The following is a 7,042-nucleotide window of genomic DNA, read 5'->3' as shown; positions in this document are numbered from 1 at the left end:
AGTGGCGAGTCTGAGGAGGAGCAATTGCTCCGGAAGTTGGTGTCACTCTACCGCGCCCGTCAAGCGAAGCTTGAGTCCCGGGAAGAGCTTGTCGCGCGGGCGGGAGTTGACATAGAGAAGCATGCGGAGGAGCTCAAGAGCCGCAACCAGGAGGCCCTTCGATCCATTGCGGAGGAAAGGGCGCAACTTGACGAGGCGAAGAAGGCGTTCATCCTGGAAAAGGCTGAAGCCGAGGAGCAGCAGAGGCTCACCGCCGAGGAGCTGTCCAGGCGGGAAGGTGAACTGACACAAAAGAAGGTTAATCTGGACAGCCACGAGGAGGAGCTCGAGGCCCGGTAGCAATCACTTGGCGGGGCACTCAAGGAGGCGAAGGATGCCGCCGCGGCGGCTGAGGCCGCCAAGAAGGAGTTAGAGGTGAAGGTGACGCAGCTGGAGGCGGACATGAAAGGGAAGAATGAAGAGCTTGCCGCACTCCAGCGCGAACGCGAGAAGGATGCACTTGTCCATGGCGATCTGCAAGTTCAGCTTGCCGACAAGATCAAGGAACTGAACACCGCCAAGGACTCGAGCGCTGATCTGGAGCTAAAGCTGGCCAAATTGACGGAGACGCTGGACGCCGCCAAGAGGTGAGAGGATGACTTGAAGAAAGAGGTTAAGGGCAACGAGGAGCTGCTGCCGAGGGCTGCCGACACTCAGAACACCTTCAAGGCCACGGTGGAGCTCTGGACGGAGGGCCTCGTCAACATCGCTGCAGCCATCGACGAGGAGCTGGCGGAACTGGACTTGGCGGGCTTCGGGTACTCCACTGACGAAAATCTCCAGCCCAGCGCCAAGCTTACTCTTTTCTTCAAGGGCATGGTGATGGCCCTCCAGCAACTCCGGGAAAGGATCCCGAAGAAGCTGGCGGACGAGTCGCGCGCAATCTGCGCCAAGGTCTTTGAGAAGGTGTTGGTGAAGATACTCTTCCGCAACCCGGGCCTCGACCTCACCTGCGTCCTCAAGAAGCTGCCGGCGGGTGCTGATCTCGAAGAGCTCAAAGCCATTGTCGCACCCATCGTGGACAAGGTGAATGAGGTCAGGAGGGTTGACGGCGAGCGCGTGGATTAGGCCACCCTTCTTCTCCCTTCCTTCTTCTTGCCGCTGCTAGATATGTCATAGGAGCAATCTATTAGAGCGCGGCAAGTTATTTATTGTAATATAACTTTATTCTGGGTACTATCTTCTATGTTACTTCCTTTATTCGGTTCCATCCCTTGTATGTTTTTACCCTACGCTTTTAGGGAACTTGCCGGCGCAAGCACGCTTGCCGCGAGCGCTGAGTGCGGAACATCAGCAGCCTGTTGGCGGTGTTGCCTCCGGAAGAAACCTTGTAGGGACTAATCGCAGCACACTTTCATTGTTGAGCGGACTCGAAACAAAGAAAGGGCGCAACTTAGCCACGAGCCGGTTCCTCCACGCACAGGTTTTCCATACAAGGCACGATCGTTCAAGGAATATAACTTAAAAATTTAAAACTGACTGTGCTCAAACTTTGGCAACTTAGCTTTTCTGTCGTCTGCGTCCCAGCAAGGCTGTATTTTTTGAACGACGCCTGGTCCACACCTTTATTCCCTCCTCCCTCCCGGTGAACTTGTGGGCGAAGGAACCTTCTTTTTGAACAAAAGAAAGAAGAGAAAATAAAGTTATGGAGCCTTAAGGCTCGTTATTGCTTACCGGGGGCGAGTGCTGCACAAAGTGTCAGATAATACATGCAAAAAAGAAAAAGGCATGAAATTTGACAACATGTGCCGAGCATACGAACTTTATTTATGCACGGGATCTGCGCCCGGCTTTGTACAAAGGGTTACATGCAACAGCGGCAAGGCTTGTACAAAAGGTGGTTGCCGGAACAGATTCCGGCAACCGCGCCTTATGGGTAAAACTTGCGAAGATGCTCTATGTTCTAGGAGTTGCTCACTGGAAAGCCATCTTCGGTCTCAAGGCGGACAGTGCCAGGCCTAGTGACTCGTTTCACCCGATAAGGGCCTTCCCACTTCGGCGTCAACTTGTCGGAATTCTTGGCGGATTGAACACGCCGAAGAACAAGGTCGCCTTCCTCGAAGCTTCTGGCATTAACTTTGCGGCTATGGTAGCGACGCAAAGCTTGCTGGTAGCGAGCAGCTCGTACAGCAGCCTGAAGACGATCTTCCTCGAGGAGCAGCGCGTCATCTTGCCGCAGCTGCTCTTGCTCAAGCTCACCATAAGCGAGCACTCGAGGCGATCCGTATACGAGTTCCGTGGGGAGAACTGCTTCTGCTCCATAGACTAGAGCAAAAGGCGTCTGGCCAGTGGCTTGATTTGGCGTCGTCCTGATCGACCAAAGAACCACCGGCAGCTCCTCGATCCAATTTCTTCCGCACTTGCGCAGCCTGTCAAAAGTTCTGGTCTTGAGCCCGCGCAGCACTTTAGCGTTTGCCCTCTCCGCTTGACCGTTGCTTCTCGGGTGAGCAACAGAAGCGAAGCAGATCTTGGCGCCAAGATCTTGGACGTACTGCATGAAGGTGCGGCTCGTGAATTGGGTGCCATTGTCGGTGATGATCCTGTTAGGGACTCCGAAACGGCAAACAATTGACCTGAAGAACTTGACTGCTGACTGTGCTGTCACCTTCCTTACTGCTTCCACTTCAGGCCACTTTGTGAACTTGTCGATTGCAACGTACAAGTACTCAAAGCCCCCGACAGCTCGAGGAAAGGGGCCGAGGATGTCGAGCCCCCAGACCGAAAATGGCCAGGATAAAGGGATTGTTTGGAGATCTTGAGCTGGTTGATGTATCTGCTTGGAGTGGAACTGGCACGCTTCACACTTGGTTACTTGTGCAGTTGCATCCTGGAGGGCTGTCGGCCAGAAGAAACCTTGCCGAAAAGCATTGCCGGCAAGTGCTCTTGCGCCAATGTGGTGACCACATATGCCTCCATGTATCTCCGCCAACAGCTCCTGTCCATCTTCCCGGGAAATGCACTTCAACTTCACTCCGTTGAATCTTCTTCTGTACAGTATGTCATCGACAAACTGGTACATACTTGATTGCCGGAATACTCTCTCCGCTTCTTCTTGTTATTCGGGAAGTTCTCCTGTCTGAAGGAAATGGACGATCTGCTGTGCCCATGCCGGAGCTTGTGGCTCAACGACAAGGACTAAAGGCGCAAATGCTGCTGTGGGAACATCTGCTTCCACGGCAAGAATCTGTGATTCAGCCGGAGCATGATGATCCCCGGCAAGCATGTCGGGACACAGCTTGTCGTGAGCGTCTGCTTCAACGAAACAAACCCTGGGGCTTGTCGGAGCAGACTGCCCCTCAGCACTCTTTGTGTTGATCTTAGGGACCTTCTTGACGGCGGCTTCGGGGAGCTCTGCCGGAAAGTAGTCGCCAGTAACCAACTTCCTCTTCTTGATCTGTCCAGTTGATGGTGTTACAGAAGGTTGAGTCAGCTTGAGCACAAAAATTCCTGGTTCCACAGGTAACTTGAGTGCGGCGCACTTTGACAGGCCGTCTGCAATGTCATTTTGAGCTCTTGAAACATGTTCCATTTGCAGGCCGTCAAAATGCTCTTCCAACTTCCTCACTTCATCAATGTAGGCTTCCATCAACGGACTCTGATAATCTTTGTTTACTTGACAGACGACAAGCTGTGAGTCACCCCTGACAATAAGCTTCTTGATCCCAAGGTCCGTTGCGATTCTGAGTCCGGCAAGCAAGCCTTCATACTCTGCAGTATTGTTTGTTGCTTGCTCCTTGGGAAAGTGCATCTGGACCACGTACTTGAGGTGCTCTCCGGTGGGTGCGACAAGTAGTACGCCCGCACCGGCGCCTTGCAGCGAGAAGGCACCGTCAAAGTACATGATCCATTCTTTGCTCGCTTCCTTGACGGGGATGCTCCTCTCCGGAGTTTCTTCATCAGGTGTTGGCGTCCATTCTGCTATGAATTCTGCCAATGCTCGCCTCTGAATAGTTGAAGTACTTTCAAACTTGAGGCCAACGCTTGACAATTCCAGTGCCCACTCGACAATCCTGCCTGTTGCTTCTGGATTTTGCAGTATCCTCTTCAACGTAAAGCGAGTGACAACTGTGATCTCATGTGCCTGAAAGTAATGGCGCAGCTTCCTCGAGGCCATGAGAAGGCCGAAAAGCAATTTCTGCACACCAGAGTACCTTGATCTAGCCCCCTGCAGAAGGGAACTGACAAAGTAAACTGGGCGCTGCACCATCTTCTTCTGTTTCTCTTCTTGTGGCTGCGCAGATCCATCCTTGTCGGGACCAGAGCTTGTCGGGGAAGCCTCCTGCTTGTCGCTGGATTCGCTTGCCGCGGTCGCTGGCTCATCATCCGCCTCCCTCTCCGCTACTAACGCAGCACTAACCACTTGATTGGTTGCCGCTAGATATAGCAGCAACTTCTCTTGTGGCCTAGGTGTGATAAGTATTAGAGTGGAGGATAGGTATCTCTTCAAGTCCTGCAATGCAGCCTCCGCTTCCGGAGTCCATTTCATTGGACCTACCTTTTTCAAAATTTTGAAAAATGGCAGGGCGCGCTCAGCAGACTTAGAGATGAACCTACTGAGAGCAGCAACACAGCTGGCAAGCCTTCGCAAATCCTTGACTCGCTTCGGTGCTTCGATCTGCTCGATGGCCTTGATCTTGTCGGGATTGGCTTCAATCCCCCTCTGGGACACAAAGAACCCGAGAAGCTTGCCGGAAGGAACTCCAAACACGCACTTCTCGGGGTTCAACTTGAGATTGATCTTGCGCAGATTTGCAAAAGTCTCGTCCAGATCTTGGATCAAAGTTTCTTTGTCCTTGCTCTTGACCACTATGTCATCCATGTAAGCTTCTACATTTCTATGCAGCTGTGGCTCAAAAGCATGACTGAATACCCTTGCAAATGTTGAACCAGCATTCTTTAGTCCGAAAGGCATCCGTACAAAGCAGTACGTGCCACATGGAGTAATGAATGCGGTTTTCTCTTCATCCTCTTCTGCCATGAATATCTGATGATATCCTGAGTATGCATCAAGGAATGAAAGCAGATCACATCCTGCCGTGGAGTCGACAATCTGGTCAATGCGCGGCAAGGGAAATGGATCCTTGGGACAAGCTTTATTAACATCAGTGAAGTCAATACAAAGCCTCCACTTCCCGTTTGCTTTGCATACGACTACTGGATTGGCTAACCACGTTGGATGGAGTACTCCTCGGACCAGGCCTGCTGCTTCCAACTTCTTGATCTCCTCTGCAATGAAATCTTGGCGTTCTACTGCTTGTTTTCTGAGTCTCTGCTTGACGGGCCGCGCGTGAGGGCAGACGACAAGGTGGTGCTCAATTACTTTCCTGGGAACACCGGGGATGTCAGATGGTTCCCATGCAAACACATCGACATTCGCCCGCAGGAAAGCAACGAGCGTGCTTTCCTATTTAGGGTCAAGCGTGGCACTAATGGTGAAGGTACCACCAGTGCCGTCCTCCTTGGCGGCGACTTTCTTGGTTTCTGGTGAAGCTGTCTTTGCCTTCTTGCACTTGCCGGTGGAGCTCGATGGTGCGTCCTCGACGGTAGGGCAGCACTCCGAAGAGGTGCGCTTGCCGGAGTGGGCATCATAGCTACTCTTGCCGGACTTGGTCTTCTTCTTCACCCCGGGAGCTTCAGCGGCAAGTGGTTTGTGTTCTGCTGCGGCTGCTGCTTCCCGGTAGATCTTGTCGGTACAGATAAGTGCATCTTTCTTGTCGCCATGGACAGAAATAACACTTATCGGACCAGGCATCTTGAGCACGTTGTAGGCGTAGTGAGAGGCTGCCATGAACTTGGCAAGCGCTGGACGGCCGAGTATCCCATTGTAGGGCAATGGGAAATCAGCAACGTCAAACATGACTCTCTCTGTCCTGAAATTCAGCTTGCTGCCAAACGTCACTGGCAGCGTGATCTTCCCCTTCGGCTTGCTCCTTCCCGGGTTGATTCCTTGGAAAGTACCAGTCTCTTCGAGCTCGCTGTCGTGGATCTAGAGCTTCTTGAGCACTGCGGAGGAGATCCGATTTAGGCCGGCCCCGCCGTCAACCAACATCTTTGTAACCTTGAGGTTGCGGATGGTTGGCGAAACCAACATCGGCAAGCACCCGACCGCAGTGATGCGATCAGGGTGATCCTCAACATCAAAGATGATGGGCGTGCTGGACCACTTCAGGGGCTTGCGCGATTCAACGGACGGTTCTGCTGCGTTCACTTCCCGCACCCACTGTTTGAGTTGGCGGTGCGAGGTGTGCAGAGAAGCACCGCCGTCGACGCACAAAACCTCTGTTGCCTTCTGGAACTCCTGCTCGTCGGTCTCATCCTCCTCCATCTCATCATCTTCATCTTTGTCTTTGTCTTTGTCGCGGCCACGGGGAGGCCTATCTCCTTGCTGCGCTTGGCCTTGCCGCGGCGCCCTCCCCGGGTGGGACGCTTCTTGCCGGATCCTCCGCCACCTTCCTGGGCCTTCTCCTTGTCGTGGCGCTCGTATTCAGCTTTTTGTAGCTCAACAAGCTGCTCAACCTTCTTGCAGGCCTGGAGGTCATGGCCCTTGGTGCGGTGGATCTTGCAGTACTGCTTGCCGGAGCCATCCTGCTTGTCGTCGGCCACCACAGCCTCGCCGGAGTCACCAGCTTTGGCCTTCTCGGCGCCGCCTCCGTTGCCTGACTGCTCGACCACTAGAACATCCTTAGCCTTCCTCTTTCTGTTATTCCGCCTCCGGTTCCTCTTTGCCGGGGCGGCACCCTCACTGTCAGATCCTTCTGCTCCTGTGTTCTCTCCGAGGAGTTTCCTCCCCTCCTCAGCACGTGCACACTTGTCAGCCAGAGCATATAGCTCGCTGACATCTCTGATTTTGCACATCGCCATCTCCTCCCTCATCCTGTGGTTACGCACGTTCTAATGGAACGCACTGATAACCGCGGCAGGGTGGACATCTGGGATGTTGTGCTGCACCTGGCTGAATCTCTGTATGTACTTGCGCAGGGGTTCTCCTTCCTTCTAGGCGAGC

This window comes from Triticum aestivum, chromosome 6B (assembly GCF_018294505.1).
Source record: "Triticum aestivum cultivar Chinese Spring chromosome 6B, IWGSC CS RefSeq v2.1, whole genome shotgun sequence".
In the NCBI taxonomy this organism is placed as follows: domain Eukaryota; kingdom Viridiplantae; phylum Streptophyta; class Magnoliopsida; order Poales; family Poaceae; genus Triticum; species Triticum aestivum.
The sequence above is the reverse complement of the archived record's forward strand: the minus strand, read 5'-3'. Positions refer to the sequence as shown.